Raw genomic sequence first — 12,687 nt, 5'->3', positions numbered from 1 at the left:
CTTAGTGACAGCAGGCGTCCACAACAAGACAGACTGGAATGAGGCAGCCAATGCGTTGCAGCGATGGCGTGCCTCACAAAGACAGGACAGGATAGTCAGGAAATAGCAGGATCAAGATAGATGAACGTAACACAGACAAATATGCAAAAGTATGTTTTCCTAGCGTATTACAATTACAGCTATCAATGAAACTATTTGTAACGTCTGACTAACATATGTATATATTGGCAATGAACCGATATATGACATAAGCAGAAACACTGACTAGGACTGGAGCAATACAGGGAACAGGATTCAGAAGGATTCGCTATCTCTTCGCAGAGATGAACGCAATCCACAAACAGAACCAGGAGCAGGATAACTAACTCAGCACGGGTGATCACGATACGCGCAAACTACCAAAACGTGCTGGAAAGCTGACTAACTGAACACAGGATATAAACAGTTCGTGTACGTATACATCAGCAACAGTGATGTATCAACGTAACACGAATACAAGGAAAATAATAAATGTGCTGGTATGCATATATATTGGCAATGAACCAATATATGATGCAAGACCAGCAAAGTATCTTTAGAACAAGAAACACGATCTGGGGCTGAAGCAACAGCAAGACAGGCTTAAACTGAAGCTATGATAACCCGAGGAGTCCTGCAGGAAGCAGATCTTTATACTGAGGTCATCCAATGGGAGCAGACATGCAGATTCCCACACAGGTGAATGATAATCAGTCACAAGCTGACAGCAGGGAAAGGCAGACAAAGCTATGCAGCTTGCATGGAAAGAGATCAGAACTGCCTGAGCTGCAGCACTACTACTGCCAGCAGTACCTGCTGCAGCAGCGATCATGACAGTACCCCCCCCCCCCTTAAAGGCGGAGACCAGACGCCTCTCAAAACTGACATTCCCAAGGAGACAACCTAACTGATAATTCATGATGACCGGGACAGCCCGGCAAGACCAAATTCCAGAATCAGCCATCACAAGACTGGACCCATCAGAACCAGAACCTACAGAACCATGCCCATCAGTACTACAAGTCTCAGTGTGACACCCATCAGAACCATGATTTCCAGAAGAAAGCCCCCTGAAGCTCTCTGAGCGATACCCACTGCCTTCCAGGGACCGTCCAAAAATGCCAAAGCCTTTGCAATGCCCACCGGAACTGTCTTTACCAGCACAAAACACACTGGTGAACCAGTCCAAGGTACCAGGACAAGCTTCCTCAGAGATCTCCCAGAACACCTTGAAGCTCCAAAGAGATCCCAAAAGGTCAGAACGCCCTTTAGGCTCACATGGAGAACTATCAAGAACCCCCATGGAACCTATGGCAATTCCCGAGTCAGGGTTACAAGGACAAACATCAAGATCAGGGCTTTCAGGGACCAGAACCATCTCTGGGCATGCAGGCAGACTGGCAACATCAGAACATGTCTCCCCTAAGGAAGCATCTGAGTACGCTAACACCTTAGACACACTTGGGCATTCTGGCACACAAAGCACATCTGGGCACACTGGCACAAGAGAAACCTCTGGGCATGTCAAGGAACTGTGAACCTCAGGGTCAGCCAAGATAGGACCGAAACCAGGACTGGACAAAAATTCATCATGACTAGACTTCACAAGCACTGGACTCTCACTAAAGAATGCAGGAACAGACTTGGATGTCGCTGATTCTAGCAAGGTTATTAACAAATCAGGTTCAGGGGCCTAAACAAGACAGGACAAGTTTTCTGATGTATGAACTGAGCTAGATAGGGATTCCACAACTTCCTCTGGACTGGACAGAGACTCATCTAGTACCTGGTATTGGGGCTCCAAAGTAGCTGCAAAACAAGTCAATATTACAGCATTCCCCACTGAACTGGGCAAATCTGAGGAATTCACTGGACAGGAAGGGAACTCCGGAATCTCTGCCACACCGGCCAGAGAATCAGAATTTTCCAAGATATAAGGCAGGGTTTCAGGAACGCTCACTAAATAAGACTGAAATTCTGAGACTTCTGTTATTTTGACCAGAGAATCAGAATTATCCATGTTACAGGGCAAGACTTCTGAAACATTCAGAGGACAGGGCTGGAGTTCCTCGGCTGTTACAACACTGGAGAGGGACTCAACAATATTGTTTAAATCAGACTGTGTACAGGGCAAGGTATATAAGACACTTGCTGACAAGGACAATATTTCAATGACTTCTGCTTCCTTAGACAAAGATTCATCAAGTTTATTTAGAGTGGACTTTAATTCTAAGACAGCTGCTAAACAAGTGAATATTGCTGCAACACCCACTGAGGTAAGCAGTGCCTCAGAGTCTTCTGCTAGAGGGTTTGAAGTATCCAAAGTACTAGGTGAAGCATAGGACTCTGCGACCCCAGCTTCACTGGACAGGATCACTGAACAGTCCATATTGCAGGGCAAAACCATGGAAGCACCTGCTGGACAGCATAAGGATTCTGTGACCTGAGCTTCATAGGAGAGATCTACTGCACAATTCATGGTACAGGGCAAATTTACTGGAACATTTTCTGAACAAGGGAATAATTCTGTGACCTCAGGTTCACACAGCAGATGCTCTGAGCTATTCACGATACAGGGCAAATTTACTGGAACATTTTCTGAACAAGGTAATAATTCTGCGATTTCAGGTTCACATAGCAGATGCTCTGAGCTATTCACGAAACTAGAGCGAGGTGTAGAAACAGGAAGATCAAGACACAATGTTTGCGCATGAATCACCATTCATTTGTAAAATTGGGAAATTCAGATGCTGGGGTTCTGAGGTTTCTAAGCAGGATTGCTGGGACTCAGAAGATAATGTAATGCATCTATTGACATCTGCTGGATCAGACAGGAGTTGAACTTTATTAACACAGGTAATTTCTGCAGAAGTGTTTGCAGCGGCAGGCAAGATTTTTCTGATGTCTGTTTCACTGAACGAAGAGTCATGAGTACTGGCTAGGCTGGACTCAGAAGTCAGCAGGACCTCTGGATTCTCTGCTGAGAAATTTGTGCAGGGCAAGGTTAAGAAAGTATCAGTGACTTCTGTTTTACTGGGAAGTAACACTGAGTTATCCATGGTACAGGGTGGAATTGCAGGAACTTCAATTTCACACAAAAAGAGCTCTGAATCACCTGCTGAATCAGCCAAAGGTGCTGAAGCAGGCGGGTCAGAACGCCAAATTTGCGAATTCGGAGTCACATAAAAATCATCCAAAATCAGTTCCCACACATCAATCAATGGAGCCACAAAGTCATACCTACACACACCAATCTCTATTAGGTTATAGGCCGACTTAATGCATGCATTCAATACGAATTCACTTTTTGCACTGTAAAATTGACAAAATGAACTTGAATCATTCTGCCATTCACAGACCAGGACTTCCATCTCTCCCTTCTCGAATGGGGGATCCCATGCATACTTAAAGAGACATTGAAGCGAAAAAAAAATGATGATATTATGATTTGTATGTGTAGCACAGCTAAGAAAAAAAACATTAAGATCAGATACATCAGTCTAATTGTTTCCAGTACAGGAAGAGTTGAGAAACTCCAGTTGTTATCTCTATGCAAAAAAGCTATTAAGCTCTCCGACTAACTAAAGGTGGCCATACACTGGTCGATTTGCCATCAGATTCGACCAACAGATAGATCCCTCTCTGATCGAATCTGATCAGAGAGGGATCGTATGGCTACCTTTACAGCAAACAGATTGTGAACCGATTTCAGCCTGAAACCGTTCACAATCTGTTGTGGTGGTGCTGCTGCTTTTGCCCCCGCCCGCCCGCATACATTACCTGCTCCGCCGGCGCGACTCCAGTCTCCCGGTCACCACTGCTCTGTCTGCGCTCTGGTCTCCAGGTCCGGCATGCCTCACTTCTCCTAGCCCGGCAGGAAGTTTAAACAGTAGAGGGCGCTCTACTGTTTAAACTTCCTGCCGGGCTAGAAGAAGTGAGGCATGCCGGACCTGGAGACCAGAGCGCAGACAGAGCAGCGGTGACCGGGAGACTGGAGTCGCGCCGGCGGAGCAGGTAATGTATGCGGGCTCTATTGCGTCGGTCGTCGGACACTCGAACGCCGCTAGCGATGCGCTCTTTACCCGCGGGCGATTGACGGTTATTTTCCGCACGGCACGATCGACGGGATCGGACGAAATGGATCGAAATTCGGCGTGTAGCGTGAACGATTGGCAGCAGATTCGATCCCAGTGATCGAATCTGCTGTCGAAACGGGCGCAAATCGGGCCAGTGTATGGCCAGCTTTAGTCGTGGAGAGGGCTGTTATCTGACTTTTATTATCTCAACTGTAATTGAACTGTTTACTTTTCCTCTGCTAGAGGAGAGCTCATTACTTCACAGACTGCTCTGAAAGACTCATTTTGAATGCTGAGTGTTGTGCAATCTGCACATATTATAGAATGATGCAATGTTAGAAAAAACACTATATACCTGAAAATAAAAATATGAGAATATTTTCTTTGCTGCTAATCTTCTAGTAATTATTCATAGTACACAACCAATTCATTATATCATATATTTTTTTTCGCTTCAGTGTCTCTTTAACCACTTTCCCCACCACTACAGTATATCTACGTCAGCTGTGGCACTCTCCAAGCCACAGCAACGTAGATATACTGACCTGCCTTAAGCCCTTTTGTGCAGGGACAGGTGCGCTTCAGAGCGCACCCCCCGGCACTGTCGGTTGCCTTACTAATTGGCGAAAGGGAACATGTTCCCTTGTAGCCAATTAGTGACCTCCCCCGCGGATGAACGATCACCGCTGTAACAAACAGCGTGATCCTTCATCTCCCCCTCCTCAGTGCACAGATGGCTAAAAAAAATGTAAATAAAGCTGCCTCTCTCACCTTTCCTAGTTCCAGCGATGAGCCTGCATCCTGAGCATCCGATCCCAGCTCTGAACTCAGTCGCGTATTGCCAGTGACCCGGGTCCCGGCTTGATGATGTCATCAAGCCGGGACCCGGGTCACCGGCAATACGAGGCTGAGTTCAGAGCTGGGATCGGATGCTCAGGCTGCAGGCTAATCGCTGGAATGAGGTAAGGTGAGAGAGGCAGCTTTATTTACATTTTTTTAGCTATCTGTGCACGGAGGGGCTGCCTGATGGGGGGGGGGGGGGGGGAGGGGACATCTGGCTATCCACACTGGGGGGGGGGAGGGGGGTTTGGGGATGCAAACAACTGCCAGGCATCTGGGTAACTGGGGGGGATGACATCTGACAATGGGGGATCATTTGATTATCTGGGGGGGGGGGGGGGTAACCTAATACTGGGGGCACATCTGGCTATAATTGGTGGGGGGGGGGCAATTCTGGGGGCACATATGGCTATAATGGGGGAAATTTTATCCTGGGGACACAACTGCCTATAATGAGGGGTGCCAATCCTGGCGGCGTTACTGTCTCTCTGTACTGGGGGGTGGTAGATACATGGGACACATCTGACTATACGGGGGTGCTGATATTGGGGTCACATCTGGCTAAACTGGGAAGGTTAGGCTGATACTCAGGGCACATCTGACTATATTAGGGGGGACATTAACTGGTGGAATGGTTTTATCACTGTGGCACTTTTTATTTTTAAACTGGAATTGTTAAAAACTGAGAAATAATGCATTTTTTTAATTTTTGTTCCATTTTTTCAATTAAAATGCCTAGAAAACAAAATTGTTCTTGGGACTAAATACCCCCCATTGAAAGCCTGGTTTGTCTTGAAAAAAACGATATATAGATCATTTAGGTGTAGTGAGTAGGGATAAAGTTATTGCTGATTGAATAGGGACACCGCTAAAGCGTCAAAACTGCTCTGGTCAATAAGGGGAAAACAAGGTCTGGATGCGAAGTGGTTAACAGCTGAACATTCAGGCTGATCACAGTTTGCAGATATGATTGTGGCAGGGACATGTATTGGGTTAATTAGCAGGTGATTGGCAGATTCCTTATTCTTAAGAATCTCCAATACCTGTAGCAAGTGTTGAACTGTAGTGTATGCAAACTTCCCTTGCTTCACAAATAAGTTGATTTGTTCAATACTCTGTAATATCTCCTCATAATCATACTCAGATAATTCTTTTAAACAAAAATCTTTATTTTCCCTAGCCAGGGATGAAAGTTCATTAGTAGTTTCATAAGTCCATTTAACTCCCCTGAAAGACAATTGCATTTCATTATCCGTTAATGGCAGAATCTCATTACAGGTCTGATGCGCAGTCGCTAAAGATAACGACTCTGCAGATCGGACACGTTTCTTATAACGTTTGCGTTTGGCCTTAGACCCTGCTGCCTTTGGTGATTTATTCAAAGCTGCAGGAAAATGATCAGTAATACTCTCTGCTTGCTGATCATTTTTGCAAGCAATTGAAGGAGCAGCTGATTGGCCTGCTGCCAGGAGTTCATTAAAAGGGTAAGGCAAATTAGTTTTGTGCAGCCAGTTATGGATCACAAACGCTAGAAATTCCAGCGGTCTCTCTTTCAAATTGGTATGATCGAGGACATCAAAAGCCCACTGAAACAATTCCCCTTTAAACAAGATATAACTTAGCTGGAGTGCCCAGGTTGAAACTGGAGTCGCTTGGAGATCGGGATTGGCCAGGAACCTGGCACATTCAGAGAAAAACTCATTTTCTGTTTCAGAGTTAAAGAGAACCCGAGGTGTGTTTAAAGAATGTTCTCTGCATACAGAGGCTGGATCTGCCTATACAGCCCAGCCTCTGTTGCTATCCCAAACCCCACTAAGGTCCCCCTGCACTCTGCAATCCCTCATAAATCACAGCCATGCTGTGAGGCTGTGTTTACATCTGTAGTGTCAGTCTCAGCTGCTCCCCCACCTTCAGCATAGCTCCGGTCCCTGCCCCCATCCCTTCCCTCCAATCAGCAGGGAGGGAAGGGATGCAGGCGGGGACTGGAGTTCTGCAGGAGGCGGGGAGAGCAGCAGACTGACACTATAGAGATAAACACAGCCAGCTCTGACAAGCTGTTTGTCAGCAGCGTGGCTGTGATTTATGAGGGATTGCAGGGTGCAGGGGGACCTTAGGGGGGTTGCTCAGATGCGGGTGTATATTATCAATGTAGGTGCCATAAATACTAAGCACAGTTTGGCAAGTAATTCAAACTTGTATAAATGGAACAGCTATGACAGAAGAATACGGTTCGTGGTTCTCTTGTAGCCATTTGGGTTGGCTTACAATCAAGGATTTTAGAAAACATATCAGCATTGTGTCCCTGAGTAGTGTGCTCATGCAGTTTAGCAGAGCCATTTTCAGCAGAGCTGAGTGCAGGCCCAACGCGTGCATAGTGTAGCACGTTGTAGTGCTGAACTAAGAATTGTCTAATGTGTGCAACCAGTAACCACATATATTATGGTAGTCCAGTCTCTGGAGAAAAAAAAAACAGTACAGCATTGAGAGGTGCATTACACATACAGCATACCGGCAAATAAACAGCAATGTGCATCCTTAGTACTCACGAAAACTTTATACAGCTGGATCTCTTGCAGGAGAGGCTGGGGCTCGCGGTTGTGCATCCAGCCAGGTCTGAACTTCCTTTGGAGTGGAAAAGAAGTGAGTTTGACCATCCACGACAACACGCAACTTCGTCGGGTATAGCATGGCGTATACCAGCCCCAGATCACGGAGCCGTTTCTTGGCGTGTACAAACTGCGCCCGTTGCTTTTGCAGATCTATATAAAAATCTGGGTAAAAGGATAACCTGGCAATTTCATAGGTGATGTCGCATCACTATCCTGATAATTCAGGAGTTTCATAATGAAGGTGCGTGGAGGCTACTTGAGGGTCTGCCTCGGCTCCTAACCTCTCTGCTGTCGTGCTCTTGTACACTACGTTCTTCCCATCTTTGAACATTACTAGTTCAGCCCTCCCTTGTAATTAAAGGGACTCCGAGCAGTGCAGAAACTATGGAAAGATGCATATCATTTTAAAGCTCTCTTTCTCCTCTTTCCGTTGATATATAAACCACCACCCTACGTCTTTTAGTTTTCGCTATTTTTGCGATTGAAATTGCCGCGACCGCGATTTCGATCGCGAAAATAGAGAAAACTAAAAGGTATAGGGCAACGATATAGGTGTCGTCAGAAAGAGGAGAAAGAGAGCTTTAAAATGATATCCATCAAGCCATAGTTATATTGTATTACACAGGACGACACTTTCCCCAGTGTCAGCAGCTCCATTCTGCTGAATGCAGCTGCTGACTTTGACAAAAAGTCGCCCTGTGTAATGCAATATAACTATGGCTTGATGGATATCATTTTAAAGCTCTCTTTCTCCTCTTTCTGACGACACCTAAATCTTCGCCCTACGCCTTTTAGTTTTCTCTATTTTCGCGATCGAAATCGCGGCCGCGGCAATTTCAATCGCGAAAATAGCGAAAACTAAAAGGCGTAGGGTGGCGGTTTATATATCATTGGAAAGAAGAGAAAGAGAGCTTTAAAATGATGTGCATCTTTCCATAGTTTCTGCACTGCTCGGAGTCCCTTTAAGGGCTACAAAATTTGTGACATCTGTCTATTAATTGAGTACCCTAGACCCACGGTCACATATATGATTATAAGGCACCTCTTCTTAAGGGTGCCTAACCATTATTATTTTGGCTCACCTATCTACGTACTGTCATTTTATAAGGTGTGTACATCTGTTCAGTAGCATTTTATAGCAAATTATTAACATTATAATGTGGCTTATATTGCCTCTTGAATTTAAATTTAATTTTAATATTTTATTAATTTTAACCTTATTGGTGTTCATTACAAGGAATTATGTAATTGTGTCCTTATATGGAGATTTAACATGCTAAGATATGGCATTTTTTCAACCGCACATTAAGTAATAATGTATGCATGCACCGGCGTACCTACCGGGGATGCGACCCCCTCAGCCGCAGGGGGGCCTGGGGCTGCTCTGGGGCCCGCTCACTGTGCGTGGGGGGGAGCGCTGCTCTGGACCCCCCAGCAAGGTGCTCAACTGGCCGCAGCGTCTAATAGACGCTGCGCCAGTTCATTCCCCGTAGCCCCGCTCCAGCAGCCTGCATAGTCTCCGGCAGGCAGAGCAGGGCTACGGCAAGATGGCCGCCGAAGAAGCCCTACACTGGAGAGTATTTGTGTCTCTAGTACAGGGCTCCGGCAGCCATCTTGCCGTAGCCCTGCACTCTGCCTGTCAGCACGGGAGATGTGCTGCAGGAGGACTCGGGGAGCTGCGAGCCAGATACCGGGAGAGGAGAAGACTTCTGTCAGGTAAGCGAATTGTTTTTTTTTTCACAGGTGCATTTTTTTTTCTGGTGTCTGCTGCACACATTATGATTTTCTGGTGTCTGCTGCCCACATTACGATTTTCTGGTCACTGCTGCCCACATTACGATTTTCTGGTGTCTGCTGCCCACATTACGATTTTCAGGTGTCTGCTGCCCATATTATGATTTTCTGGTGTCTGCTGCCCACATTACGATTTTCAGGTGTCTGCTGCCCACATTGCGATTTTCAGGTGTCTGCTGCCCACATTACGATTTTCAGGTGTCTGCTGCCCACATTGCGATTTTCAGGTGTCTGCTGCCCACATTGCGATTTTCTGGTGTCTGCTGCCCACATTACGATTTTCTGGTGTATGCTGCCCACATTAGGATTTTCTGGTGACTGCTGCCCACATTGCGATTTTCTGGTGACTGCTGCCCACATTGCGATTTTCTGGTGACTGCTGCCCACATTGCGATTTTCTGGTGACTGCTGCCCACATTGCGATTTTCTGGTGACTGCTGCCCACATTACGATTTTCTGGTCACTGCTGCCCACATTACGATTGTCTGGTAACTGCTGCCCACATTACGATTTTCTGGTCACTGCTGCCCACATTGCGATTTTCTGGTCACTGCTGCCCACATTACGATTGTCTGGTAACTGCTGCCCACATTACGATTGTCTGGTCACTGCTGCCCACATTACGATTTTCTGGTCACTGCTGCCCACATTACGATTTTCTGGTGTCTGCTGCCCACATTACGATTTTCTGGTCACTGCTGCCCACATTGCGATTTTCTGGTGACTGCTGCCCACATTGCGATTTTCTGGTCACTGCTGCCCACATTACGATTGTCTGGTCACTGCTGCCCACATTACGATTTTCTGGTCACTGCTGCCCACATTACGATTTTCTGGTGTCTGCTGCCCACATTACGATTTTCTGGTCACTGCTGCCCACATTGCGATTTTCTGGTGTCTGCTGCCCACATTGCGATTTTCTGGTGTCTGCTGCCCACATTGCGATTTTCTGGTGTCTGCTGCCCACATTGCGATTTTCTGGTGTCTGCTGCCCACATTACGATTTTCAGGTGTCTGCTACCCACATTACGATTTTCTGGTCACTGCTGCCCTCATTGCGATTTTCTGGTCACTGCTGCCCACATTGCAATTTTCTGGTGTCTGCTGCCCACATTACGATTTTCTGGTCACTGCTGCCCACATTACGATTGTCTGGTAACTGCTGCCCACATTACGATTTTCTGGTCACTGCTGCCCAGTGCCCACATTACGATTTTCTGGTGTCTGCTGCCCACATTACGATTTTCTGGTCACTGCTGCCCACATTGCGATTTTCTGGTAACTGCTGCCCACATTAGGATTTTCTGGTGTCTGCTGCCCACATTACGATTTTCTGGTCACTGCTGCTCACATTACGATTGTCTGGTAACTGCTGCCCACATTACGATTTTCTGGTCACTGCTGCCCACATTACGATTTTCTGGTCACTGCTGCCCACATTACGATTTTCTGGTCACTGCTACCCACATTACAATTTTCTGGTCACTGCTGCCCACATTGCGATTTTCTGGTCACTGCTGCCCACATTGCGATTTTCTGGTGCCTGCTGCCCACATTGCGATTTTCTGGTGCCTGCTGCCCACATTGCGATTTTCTGGTGTCTGCTGTCCACATTGCGATTTTCTGGTGTCTGCTGCCCACATTGCGATTTTCTGGTGTCTGCTGCCCACATTACGATTTTCAGGTGTCTGCTGCCCACATTATGATTTTCTGGTCACTGCTGCCCTCATTGCGATTTTCTGGTCACTGCTGCCCACATTGCGATTTTCTGGTGTCGGCTGCCCACATTACGATTTTCAGGTGTCTGCTGCCCATATTATGATTTTCTGGTGTCTGCTGCCCACATTACGATTTTCAGGTGCCTGCTGCCCACATTACGATTTTCAGGTGTCTGCTGCCCACATTACGATTTTCAGGTGTCTGCTGCCCACATTACGATTTTCAGGTGTCTGCTGCCCACATTACGATTTTCAGGTGTCTGCTGCCCACATTGCTATTTTCAGGTGTCTGCTGCCCACATTGCGATTTTCTGGTGTCTGCTGCCCACATTACGATTTTCTGGTGTATGCAGCCCACATAAGGATTTTCTGGTGACTGCTGCCCACATTGCGATTTTCTGGTGTCTGCTGCCCACATTGCGATTTTCTGGTGTCTGCTGCCCACATTGCGATTTTCTGGTGTCTGCTGCCCACATTACGATTTTCAGGTGTCTGCTACCCACATTACGATTTTCTGGTCACTGCTGCCCTCATTGCGATTTTCTGGTCACTGCTGCCCACATTGCGATTTTCTGGTGTCTGCTGCCCACATTACGATTTTCTGGTCACTGCTGCCCACATTACGATTGTCTGGTAACTGCTGCCCACATTACGATTTTCTGGTCACTGCTGCCCAGTGCCCACATTACGATTTTCTGGTGTCTGCTGCCCACATTACGATTTTCTGGTCACTGCTGCCCACATTGCGATTTTCAGGTGTCTGCTGCCCACATTAGGATTTTCAGGTGTCTGCTGCCCACATTACGATTTTCTGGTCACTGCTGCTCACATTACGATTGTCTGGTAACTGCTGCCCACATTACGATTTTCTGGTCACTGCTGCCCACATTACGATTTTCTGGTCACTGCTGCCCACATTACGATTTTCTGGTCACTGCTACCCACATTACAATTTTCTGGTCACTGCTGCCCACATTGCGATTTTCTGGTCACTGCTGCCCACATTGCGATTTTCTGGTGCCTGCTGCCCACATTGCGATTTTCTGGTGCCTGCTGCCCACATTGCGATTTTCTGGTGTCTGCTGCCCACATTGCGATTTTCTGGTGTCTGCTGCCCACATTGCGATTTTCTGGTGTCTGCTGCCCACATTACGATTTTCAGGTGTCTGCTGCCCACATTATGATTTTCTGGTCACTGCTGCCCTCATTGCGATTTTCTGGTCACTGCTGCCCACATTGCGATTTTCTGGTGTCTGCTGCCCACATTACGATTTTCAGGTGTCTGCTGCCCATATTATGATTTTCTGGTGTCTGCTGCCCACATTACAATTTTCAGGTGCCTGCTGCCCACATTACGATTTTCAGGTGTCTGCTGCCCACATTACGATTTTCAGGTGTCTGCTGCCCACATTGCGATTTTCAGGTGTCTGCTGCCCACATTACGATTTTCAGGTGTCTGCTGCCCACATTGCGATTTTCAGGTGTCTGCTGCCCACATTGCGATTTTCTGGTGTCTGCTGCCCACATTACGATTTTCTGGTGTATGCTGCCCACATTAGGATTTTCTGGTGACTGCTGCCCACATTGCGATTTTCTGGTGACTGCTGCCCACATTGCGATTTTCTGGTGACT

Source organism: Hyperolius riggenbachi, chromosome 4 (genome assembly GCF_040937935.1).
Source record: "Hyperolius riggenbachi isolate aHypRig1 chromosome 4, aHypRig1.pri, whole genome shotgun sequence".
In the NCBI taxonomy this organism is placed as follows: domain Eukaryota; kingdom Metazoa; phylum Chordata; class Amphibia; order Anura; family Hyperoliidae; genus Hyperolius; species Hyperolius riggenbachi.
This window is presented reverse-complemented; position numbering follows the sequence as displayed.